We start from the raw sequence: 13,464 nt of genomic DNA, 5'->3' as shown, positions 1-13,464 counted from the left end.
TTCCAGAAGAAACAAGACATTGATATCGAAAGGAGACCGAACCGGAAGGTATCATTGATTATAAACTCTGTACACACCTTGCGGAACTGTTATTTAATCCCTCCTTTTAAACGTAGAGAAGAGTTTATATCCATGTACAATAGGTTCCTTCTTCTCAAAGTACCTCATGGAAAAACAAACATTGGCAGCGCGCAGCCACGAAACGCGATATGTGGTGGGGAAGAAGCAGGAGTTGTGTTCGCACGCGGCCAATGCTTTCCAAACAAGCATTAGCCGCGGGGCCAAAGCGAAAGTGATCGCAGGGGAAGCACAAGAGTGGTGAGCGCAGCAGTAATCACGCCATATGGCGCCTCTGCTCAAGCGCGCGCACATGCACTGCAAGCTGTGGCCGGCAGTAGCATTTTTTGAAGCTCTTACTTAAAGTCTCGCCAGACCAGCGCAAGCGCTGGGTCAGGCGAGACCTAAAAAGGATGATAATAAAGCTATATTCCAGAGGAGGGACAATCACAAGATTAAGGAAAGCCATCCAATAAGAAGCACGCAAATGAATGAGAAGAAAGCAAATCAATGGTAAGCAACTGCCTGGCTCAAAGTATTGATCCAAAATAGGTCTTCGTCAACAGACAGGTTACATCTTCTAAAGCAGGGACACAAAAAACAGCTGCATAAAGCTTCATTACCTCAGAAAAACGTGCTCATTCTGCCTAACTTATGAATAGTATGGACGGTCATATTAAAAGAACATTTATTTCTGCAGCTGCATCTTTATAAACATTCTTAGTTTCTATTCGATATACAAATCAGATTCAGAGATTATCATTTCCAAGGATACTAGCTTTTTTTCTACTAATATTTCTCTTGAAAATATATTTTCTTTTATATACACAATTTGCGCATATTAAGAAAAAAGTAAAGCTGTGCTTGATACGCCTGTTCCCCGTCTACATGATGTGGATCACAAAACGCACAGAACGCACAGACTTCAAAAACTCTGTAAAACGGCTTGGCTACCCAAAAAACTAAATTTAATCCGAATGTCTGATGGCAGAGGATAACTTTATCCTGAAACTAAGTTTGAGAGGATAAATCTCAACTGAGCTAGACTACCAGGAGTTAGTAAATATGTGGCTTGTTGAACTGAGGGTTATATACGCTTCAGATAATAGCTATGAGGCTATGGAGCCATGAGAGGAGCTATTCAATCAAAGACAAATTCCTGCTGTGGTAGCAAAGCAGGAAAAGATTAGTCTGGTGAGACAAAATCTGCAGACCTCACAAGGCAAGACAGTAGGACTATAACAATATATATTCTACAAATACTCAATGCCTTCAGTCTGCACTGATACCCCTCACAAAATGAAAGCCCACATCACCCACAAACTAACCGCTAAAAGTCACCTTTAAAAACTGTTATTTACTTCTAGGAAGGCATTCTCTAAACATGCTCGATGGCAGATGTCAGGGTTCAAACTGACATTTGTCTATATTTATCACTCCATTATGTTCGCACTATGTGCCATGAGGAATTTTGTAAGCCCTTCAATCGCTGGTTATTTTTAGGCACTTTTCAAGCATTTCAAACTGCACCTAAAATGTTTTTCCCCCCTGCTCTGCAAGGTAGTTGAGAACTTGGATGTAAGCATGCAATTAGGAAGCAAACGAAAAAACTAGTGCTAGGAAAGAAAAATACTGCATGAAGTAGATTTAACATACATCATAGGAAATCAATAGTTCAACGTAAATGCACTACTCAGATAAAGCAGGCATTACATAAAATCAACATGTTCCAACCTTTAACGAAACTATTCTGTCGAATAATAGTATTTCTTGCTACTGATTAGCACACTCCAATGCAATGTTGAAAGTCCCGTTACAGGGAAGTCCTACTAGTTCTCCAACGTTCTGAAGTGTACTGGGCCACTTAAGCATCAGACACATTTGCTGTTCTTGACCTCTAGCCAGCTACTTTATAAAACATTGTATGATGTCTGCTGCAACCTTCTAAACACAATCTATTTTAGGAATTCCTTCATCATTAAAGCACATAGTATTTAAAAAGGGCTACAGTCTTGAGCGGAAGGAGTCAGAAACCCTTATGGAATGGAATCAACTTACGACCCTGGCTCTATTGGTTTATACCAAGAATCCCTGGATCTTATCTGTACTGTTCCACACCCAGGAGGAGCTCTTTGTCAAGGAATCAAGGGCATCTAGTAGTTGCAATTTCAACAGCCCTCTTAGCCACCATAGGTTCCATGAATTATCCAATAATATTTCAACTGCCTATACAACGGTATCTCGGGTAGGTGAAAAAGTGATTTTACAAATTTCCATCAGGAAAGACAGCATAGACATGAATTGGTAAAGTTGCTTAACCAGCCAGCAACATTGCTCCAGAATTCTGCATGACTTATGAATTCCCTCCTGTTTAAATTATATGCCCCTTGGATGAAGCAATCTTTCGAAATGCAGCAAAGTGTAGAAAAAAGTATCGGGTACCCAACCCAAATACAACCTTGTCAACAAGCAACAGCTTGAACATTTATGAATGTAAAAATCTCAATGCAGGATAGCTACTTCATATCAAATGGACCTAAAACCGAAACACGACATGGGAGTTGGATGTTCTGAAAAATGGAACCCATTTATGGGGCATCAAAATATGGCCCAGATGTTATTTCTATTAAAGTAGTGAGATGTGTTCAAACAGGCATTCTATCATGTGCGCCAAGCTTGAAATGGAACTGCTTTCTTGACCATCTCGGACCTTCACATCCTGATCCAAAAACAAATCACCACCAAACTTACATACCCAACAATAAAGCAGGATGCGAATATATACGCATTAAGTACCATGACTAGCTGTCAATCATTCTATGACTATTATTTGCAGATCCAGAGCAGGACCTTGCACAACTAAAAACTTGAGGCTATGTTTAAGGCTCAACTTAAAGTCCACAGGAGTCATGGGCCACGGCAAAAGAATGGAAGTGCTTAATTTAAGCTGGTGGGCACCCACCATCCTTTTTTGAGGGACAGGATTTATATTTAACTATCAGACTTTGACCCAGAGCAAGAGTTAGGAGGCAGACAAGCGAGAAAGAAGGAGAAAGTAAAAGATAAGAAAAATGTGACAAACCGAGAAAGCAAGGATGAAAAAACCTGCAAGAGTGAGATAGGAAGTATAGGATGGTGTTAGAAAGAGGTATTCAGTGGAATAAAAACTGGACAGCCACGTTATTCGGCTGTTTTGGGATTCAACAGCTTTAGCAGTTGGCTTATAAGGAAATATTTGGGAGTCTGTGCTTGTTTTGCAAACAATCAGTAACATTCTGTTATTTGACGATCAAACTGATACAAAAATACGTAAAAACAATCTATTACATACATCGATATGCTGAGAGCATGTTACATCATTCAAAAGTTGCAAATCACATCATTTTAATAAATACTGATTTCAATGTTGCAACCATGAGTTAAACATCATCACATTAATCAGTCTTTGTGGCACCTCCCTGAACATTTACATAATTAAAAATTAAGGTTATGTCACTCAAGTAATTACACCTTCTACACACACACACGCCTAACAGTTAAACTTACCTCAGTTACACTGTCCCACAGTGCCAGTGTGGGGACTGCTAATTCACCAGCATCCTATAATCCAAAAACTGTATCTCCTTTGCCTGAATCACCATCTGCAAAAAATATACGTAAGGATGACCGCCTTTTCAATACTACCACAATTACCACCCACCCTAAAGTAGGACTTTTGAAGCTTACAAGCTAAGTGCACACACGTGTCGTTTATCAAATGGGCCACAAACAAAGTCCACCCCATCCAACAGTCAAGAAAGAGAAAAATAAAAAGGAAGTGGCTTCCATGATTTCACAAAATCTCTTTTCCCCCAGACCCACCTCCCCCTTCAAGTGTGGGTCAGGTTGGGAGACCAAGGAGAGATGTCCTCCCTACTGCTAAGCACTGCAGTTTTCACTTAGTCGTCTGTTAACTCACAGCCAGAAACCATCTATATTATATAGCACTACAACACAAAGGCTTTCATTTTTTTCTTTTGGAAATGAGGACTGCAGAAACTCATACATACAAAAACACAATTAGGGAACATTGGGAAGTTTCATTGTTTTAGGTGCAGAGTCAATCCGTCATATATATTTTTTCAGTTCAAAAACATATGTTTATTTAGACCATAGTCTTTTAAACAATTTTTAAACATACTAAAATGCTAATGCAAAATTACTCGAAATATAAAACCATTTAAATATACTTTTAAAACTCCATTCATCAGCCAGTAAAAGCCACATTCTCTAAAACCACCAGTAACAATCAAGCAAAAGATTTCACATTATTCAATAAGGCTTTCTTAGTTTAACTGTAAAAATGTATCCACAGATTATAAAAATCAACCGTTTGAGCACGCCACTTCAAAAAATCTAATTTCAGCCAATAATTTTAATCACTTGCCCTCTAACCTTTATGACATAATTTATAAAAATGAGTTTTAAAAAAGACTTCTGTTGGCCCGAAAGATAGAAACAATCCATTAGGCTGTGGATTAAATCTTGCTTCGTATTGAGACAATACTTACAGATTCTTCTTTCACCTAGCAGAGCACATCCTCTTCCTGAACTTCGGACTTGATTGAACCCACATCTAAACCTTAGGAGGCTTCTTCGCATCTTTTTATTTGGGAGTCTCTAGATAGGGAAGGGTTTCGCCTCTCATTCATGAGTAATCAAGTGGGAGACATTTTGCTTCTTCCCTAGATATAGAAGATCCCCCTTACCGGAAACCTGCTTGGTTATTCTTTTCGACTCCTTCTTACTCAACTTAATTGCATTTATACAATCTGCTAATTCTATATTTAGTTCTCGGCAACAAGTTTAAATCGACCCTCTTACTCCAGAGGCCCAATTTAGCTGACTTTGTATTATCTCCCTTTTGCATAACAGGTAGATTTTGGAGACTCCCACACTTTCTATTCTCATCCAAAATGTTATAGTCTCTGCCAGTGCTAGATATGTCCACCCTGTGAGGGCCGTTTCCACCCGGACTGCCTCCACCATAGATGAGGGGTTGGGGGGGGGGGGGGGGGGGGGGGGGAAGAGATAGTCAATTTTTCAGACCCCTTTCTTCTTCATGATCCCAACTCTTTTTGTTCCCCAAGCTTATCACCTCAGCACCATACTGAAATTGTGGACGTATAATGGCCCCCACTTAGTGATAATTACATATCTTCAAACCCAAGATTGTTTGAAGCACCTTAGCTTGTGTTGAGGCCAGGTGATCCTTCCATCCTAAACTGTGGGAGAATCACACTGGTAGATAATTATATTTTTAACTCTTTCAACTTTATTTATTTCCCAGGCCAAATTTTCCAATTGCTTCCCCAATTAGGAGTTCCCTAGTCTTTTCCATGCTTATTTTTTTAATTTTCCCTTACAATAATCCCCAAAGACACCTTATTATCTCTGAAGACCAATTCCTGTTCGATTTAAAATCACAAAATCGTCTGCATATACCAGACAGCTAACATGCACACCATTCATTTTTGGGCTAAACGCATTGGGTAAACTGAGGACTCTTGGGAGATCAGCCAGGAAAAAGAAAAATAATGTCAGGTCAATACACACTTTTGCCTCAGACCATTTTTTTTTATATTATTCCTCGTGGTTAGGGAGTCTTCGCTGTCTAGCTCAACCTGGGCCCAATTATCCCTATGGAATTCCTGCAGAATTAAAAGCAAGTCTTTAGGGAGCCTGTAAGCCAATAATGCTTCCCATAGCAAAGTTCGATCAACAGAATCAAAAGCAGAACTAAAGCCTACAAAACCATAGTACAGGACCGCACACTGCTGCATAGATTTCTTAGCAAAGATCTATAAGCTAAAACAATGATCGGTCTTGAGTGGTTCTCCTTGAAACCACCCCCTTCCTGAGGAATGGCAGTTTGCAACCCACACTCCTTTAGGATCTCCAAGGCGATGGTTATGGAGGCTTCTTACTCCTTTTGTCTTTAAGAAAACGGATACGATGATACTCTGATTTAAGTGATATTTTGATACCACCTTTGGTAAGAAGTGTGGGTTTGTTCTTAAGATTACTTTATCCTTGTTGATTTGCAAGTATGGTTCCTGTATTGTCGCGGTCCACTGTAAGGTAACCCCACTGTACAGAAAAAGTCGTTGAGTCTCCTTTTTTAATGTATGAGTCCAGGCCAGGTCTCGTCTTTCCTATGACGGGCCGGTACTCACTTTTCACATAAAGTCCAGGCCAGGTCTCGGCTTGCCAATGGTCCAATCCCGGACTCCTAATCCTCAAGCGCTCTGCAAAAGTAAAGAGCTATGCGCCACAGAGTCTGCAGTACTGGACTCATAGATTAGAAAAGGAGACTCAAGGACTTTTTCTGGATAAAGAGTCAGAATTAAGACACATTATTTGGCGCCTTGAGCGACCGCTATTGTAATTATCCCACGGTCTACATCTTATAGTTGTCCTTCCTTACACCCCCGTCCTGATAAGACCCAAATGAAGGGGTCGAAACCCGTAGACTACCGGAAAAGGAGGAACTCAATGATCATTTAAAGTGGCATAGATTTTTCTCTGTACAGACAAAAAGGAAGTTGTTGAGGTGGAGCTGTTTTTTCGCACCTGTACAGTAGGGTTACCTCAGAGTGGACCACGACAGAGTTTGTTGTACGGACACTAGTTATGCAAAGAATTGGGGCCTAGGAAATTATTTCCCTCCTCCCTGCTCTGGCAAAGGTGGTTGAGAAGCATGTGCATGCCTCCCTTTCCACCTTTATTGAGAGCAATAATATCTTGCACGACACTCAATCGGGCTTTCGTGCGAATATGAGCACAGAGACCGCTCTTCTGGAAATCACCGATGCCATCAGGGATGTACTAGACACTGGAGGAAAGGCCATCCTGGTAATGTTGGATCTGTCGGCGGCCTTCGACACCGTCCCCCACGACGGTCTCCTTTTAAGACTCCAGGAGATTGGTTTGCGGGGAACGGTGTTGAACTGGTTTAAGTCTTTTCTGACCGGCCGCCGGCAAACGGTCTGGGCGCCACCTTTTTCCGCCGAGATGCCGCCACTGGTGGTTGGGGTACCTCAGGGTTCCATCTTAAGCCCCACCCTTTTTAATATCTATATGGCTCCTCTGGCGGCAGTGGCGGAATCGTTTGGTGCCCAGATCATATCCTATGCTGATGACACCCAGCTTCTCTTTACTTGTGCTAAGGGCTCTGACTTTGACGGCCTTCGGATCAGACATTGTTTGGGGGCTGTTTTTGACTGGTTCCAACAGCACAGTCTGAAATGTAACTCCGATAAATCGGAACTGCTCTTCTTTGGGCATTCCCCTGACCCCAGATGGAAGGCGTGGTGGCCCCCTGATATGTTTCCACCGGCAGATGTTTCATCCAAGGCTAAAAATCTTGGTGTCCTGATTGATGATGATCTTTCCTTCAGATCTCAGATCCTCGGGCTTGCGGGAAAATGTTTTGGCATCTTGAAGATGCTGCGCAAGTTTCTTCCGCTGCTGTCTTTGCAGCATAGAAAAATTACTGTGATGGCCCTGATAGAGCACATTCGCATAGTCAAGGCGAGAGCCTATCTGGGACTGCCAAAATTTCTCTTTTCACGTCTGCAGATTGTGCAGAATTCCGCTGCTAGAGCCATTTACGGTCTCCAGCGGAGAGCGAGAGCATCTGACCTACTAAAAAAGCTGCACTGGCTCCCTATGTCTAAAAGGGTTACCTTTAAGGCATTAACTCTTGCCTTTAAGGCACTCCATCAGGTAGGGCCCAAATATATCAGGAAGCGCTTGGCTTTCTATGCTCCTAGCAGAACTCTGAGATCTTCATTTTTGTCCATGGCCTCCGTCCCTTCAATTAGACTGACTAGAATTGGAGGTCGTTCCTTTCGTTTTCTGGCGCCTCAATGCTGGAATTCTTTGCCTGTCTCCTTGAGGAAAACCAATAATTTATTGACTTTCAGGAAGGAGCTGAAATCTTGGCTCTTTGCCAAGTAACCCTCCGTTTGCTTCCATCTGCCCTGGCCTCACTTCTTGGGTTTTTGCCAAAGCGGCGGGACACTCTTCGGAGAAGGCGTGCGCTATAAAAGATCCGATTAACATAACATTAACATTTTGATTATGTGTTAGTGTTGTACATATGTCGAATGTATATGTTCTGTATATATGTAAATTGTTTGTTGAATACATGTAAGAAAATGAATAGTCTCAACCAGATATGAAATAAGAAATAAAATACGGTTGCGACATGGAATGATATATGAATGTGATTTGTTTTTGATTAATACAATCTAAATTTGTTGGGATTAGGACCTGATGCGCTGGAGTAATTAAATGTACTCAAATGTAATGATGTTATGATATTTGTTCCTCCAACTCATTTTCTCTTTTAAACTTGTTCATAGCCCAGAAAGTGGAGGGTTATTTGGGCAAACCCCTTTTTTGTATAGATATCCTTGTTGCATTGTCAGCAGTTCCTGGTCTGCTTTGATTTGGATAATTTCCCCCCTGGATAGTTGTAGCAGGGTTGAGTACCATGTTTGCCTTGGCCATTGAGGATCAGGTTTGTGCCTGGCAAGTTGCTTTTTCTAGTACTTTTTGCATCAGTGGTATTGGTGGAAAGGTGTAAGCAAATGTCTGACCAGTTGAGCTAAAGTGCTTTCCTCCTTGACAAGTGTGTGTGGAAACCTTGAGGCAAAGAGTTGGCATTTCTTGTTCTGCAGTGTTGCAAACAGGTTTATTACTGGCATTTCCCAGAGGTTGAAGATGTATTGTATCGTTTTCTGTTTCAACTCCCATTCGGGGGAGCAGATGTTCTGCCTGCTCAGCTGGTCTGCTGTAATATTGTCTACTCCTGGTAGATGTACTGTTTGAAGGTTGATTCTTTGGGCTAGAGCCCATTTCCATATTTCCTGTGCAAGTATGTTCAAGGGAAAGGACACTGTGCCTTCCTGCTTGTTCAGGTAGAAAATTGTTGCATTGTCTGTTTGAATTAGAATAGTCCTCCCCTGGATGTGTTTCTGGAATGCTTTCAGTGCCAGGAAGACCGTTTTAATTTCCAGGAAGTTGATGTGTTTTATGGAGTCCTATTCCTTCCATTGACCACGTACTTTCAGCTGGTTGTAATGTGCTCCCCAACCATTGAGGGATGCGTCCGTGGTGATTATAACAGATGGAGTTGGGTTCCTGAAAGGTCTACCCTGTGCTATGTTATTGGATGCCCACCATTGTATTTCTGCTAGCACCTTTTGTGTAACAACCACTAGATCCTCCCAACTCCCTGTGACTTGAGACCAACTGTTGGTAAGCCATTCCTGGAATGGGCGCATGTGCAGGCGTGCATGAGGGATAAGTGGGATGCATGATGCCATCATGCACGTTAGTTTCATGACTTTCCTCACTGTCAGAGATTGTCCCCTGAGTTAGGGGGTTGCTTCTTGATAGATAAACGGTATCCTCTTTTGTGTGGGGTACGCTTTCACACTTTGAGTTTAATCTTGCTCCTAGGAAGTTTTTTTCCCCTTTCTGGTTTTGTTGAAGATTTTTTTGTGGTTTATTGATTAACTCAGGTCCTGAAATGTTTGGATGACTGATTGGACAGGATTGTGGCATGTTCGCTTTGAGTGTGCTCTTAGGAGCCAGTTGTCCAGACAGGGAAAGACATGGATTCTTTCCCTTCTTAGATGTGCTACCACTACGGCTTGGGCACTTTGTGAAGACCCGTGCAGCTGATTTTATCCCGAATGCGAGCACCTTGAACTGATAATGTGTTACGTTGTGTAGGAACCTCAGGTACTTTGTGTTATTTGTTCATATGGATATGCAAGTAGGAGTCTTTGAGATCTATTGTTGCCATGTAGTCTCCCTTTGAAACATTTTTGTTTTGGTACTACTTCTATTGCTTGTTTTTGGAATAGTTCTTTGATCTCAGAGTTTTGCTGCGTTAGTTCTGATATAATCTCCCTCCTCCCTTTTCGTCACTTTCATTCTGGCTCCTCGCATTTCCCTCTGCTCCTCGCATTCCCCCCCCCTCCCTTCTCGGCCAGCCCTTTGATGCTTATAACATTGGTGTTTCAATAAGGGCATTAAACATAAAGGAGCACTGGCAACGCTGATAAAATGGATTTCATTTGAGTCGTGACTAAAACTTTAACCCCCCCCCCACACAACCACTCAGAACCACACAACCACACCCAATACCACCCCCCCACCCCCACACACACAATACCACCCACACACACACAATACCACCCCCACACACACAATACCACCCACAAACACACAATACCCCCCCACACACACACAATACCCCCCCCACACACACACAATACCCCCCCACACACACACAATACCCCCCCCACACACACACAATACCCCCCCACACACACACAATACCCCCCCCACCCACACAATACCACACCCACCCACAATACCACACACACAATACCACACCCACCCACAATACCACACACACAATACCACACACACACACACACACACAATACCACACACACACACACACAATACCACACACACACACATACCACACACACACACACATACCACACACACACACAATTACCACACACACACACAATTACCACACACACACACAAATACCACACACACACAAATACCACACACACAATACCACACACACACACACACAATACCACACACACACACACACAATACCACACACACACACACACAATACCACACACACACACAATACCACACACACACACAATACCACACACACACACACATACCACACACACACAATACCACACACACCCCCACAATACCACACACACAATACCACACACACACACACACACACACACACACAATACCACACACACACACACACAATACCACACACACACACACACAATACCACACACACACACACAATACCACACACACACACAACACATACCACACACACACACACATACCACACACACACACAATTACCACACACACACACAATTACCACACACACACACAAATACCACACACACACACATACCACACACACACAAATACCACACACACAATACCACACACACACACACAATACCACACACACACACAATACCACACACACACACAATACCACACACACACACAATACCACACACACACACAATACACACACACACACATACCACACACACACACAATACCACACACCCCCACAATACCACACACACCCCCACAATACCACACACAATACCACAATACCACACACAATACCACACACACACACAATACCACACACACACACACACACACAATACCACACACACACACACACAATACCACACACACACAATACCACACACACACACAATACCACACACACACACACACAATACCACACACACACACACACAATACCACACACACACACACACAATACCACACACACACACACAATACCACACACACACACACAATACCACACACACACACAATACCACACACACACACACAATACCACACACACACACAATACCACACACACACACACAATACCACACACACACAATACCACACACACACACACACATACCACACACACACACATACCACACACACACACAATACCACACACAATACCACACACACACAAATACCACACACACACTATACCACACACACACACAATACCACACACACACACAATACCACACACACACACAATACCACACACACACACAATACCACACACACAATACCACACACACAATACCACACACACACACAATACCACACACACACACACATACCACACACACACATACCACACACACACACAATACCACACACACACACAATACCACACACACACACACACAAATACCACACACACACACACACACAAATACCACACACACACACACATACCACACACACACACAATACCACACACACACACAATACCACACACACACACACAATACCACACACACACACACACAATACCACACACACACACACACAATACCACACACACACACACACACACAATACCACACACACACACACAATACCACACACACACACACACAATACCACACACACACACACACACAATACCACACACACACACACACAATACCACACACACACAATACCACACACACACACAATACCACACACACACACAATACCACACACAATACCACACACACACAATACCACACACACAATACCACACACACAATACCACACACACAATACCACACACACACAATACCACACACACACACACACACAATACCACACACACACAATACCACACACACACACACACACACACAATACCACACACACACACACAATACCACACACACACACACAATACCACACACACACACACAATACCACACACACACACACAATACCACACACACACACACACAATACCACACACACACACACACAATACCACACACACACACAATACCACACACAAATACCACACACAATACCACACACAAATACCACACACACACACAAATACCACACACACACACACACAAATACCACACACACACACTATACCACACACAATACCACTACCACACACAATACCACACACACACACAATACCACACACACACACACAATACCACACACACACACACAATACCACACACACACACACACATACCACACACACACACAATACCACACACAATACCACACACACACTATACCACACACACCCCCACAATACCACACACACCCCCACAATACCACACACACCCCCACAATACCACACACACCCCCACAATACCACACACACCCCCACAATACCACACACACCCCCACAATACCACACACACCCCCACAATACCACACACACCCCCACAATACCACACACACCCCCACAATACCACACACACCCCCACAATACCACACACACCCCCACAATACCACACACACCCCCACAATACCACACACACCCCCACAATACCACACACACCCCCACAATACCACACACACCCCCACAATACCACACACACCCCCACAATACCACACACACAACCACACACACACAACCACCCACACCACCCACACTACCACACCCACCCACACCCACACTACCACACCCACCCACAATACCACAACCAATACCACAACCAATACCACAACCAATACCACAACCAATACCACACCCACACCCATACAATACCACACCCACACCCATTACCACACACACACACAATACCACACCCACACCCATTACCACACCCACACCCATTACCACACACACACACAATACCACCCACACACAACCACCCACACACACACAACCACACCCACACCCACACACAACCACCCACACACACACAACCACCCACACACACACAACCACCCACACACACA

The 13,464-nt window shown here is 43.2% G+C and overlaps 1 protein-coding gene across 4 annotated transcripts in view; it reads right to left on the bottom strand.

Moving 5' to 3' along the window:
* Positions 1-13,464, bottom strand: part of TAOK2 (TAO kinase 2) — an 867,950-nt gene that overhangs the window by 709,529 nt on the left and 144,957 nt on the right. For all 4 annotated transcript variants that reach the window (XM_085618801.1, XM_085618799.1, XM_085618802.1 and 1 more), the window contains exon 4: positions 3,604-3,698. The gene's annotated coding sequence lies outside the window, so the exon portion shown is untranslated. The remainder of the gene's footprint in view (positions 1-3,603; positions 3,699-13,464) is intronic.

The sequence above is a fragment of the Triturus cristatus genome, chromosome 7, assembly GCF_964204655.1.
Source record: "Triturus cristatus chromosome 7, aTriCri1.1, whole genome shotgun sequence".
NCBI classification, from domain to species: Eukaryota; Metazoa; Chordata; class Amphibia; order Caudata; family Salamandridae; genus Triturus; species Triturus cristatus.
Note: the sequence above shows the minus strand (reverse complement) of the source record. Positions and strands in the feature narration are given on the sequence as shown.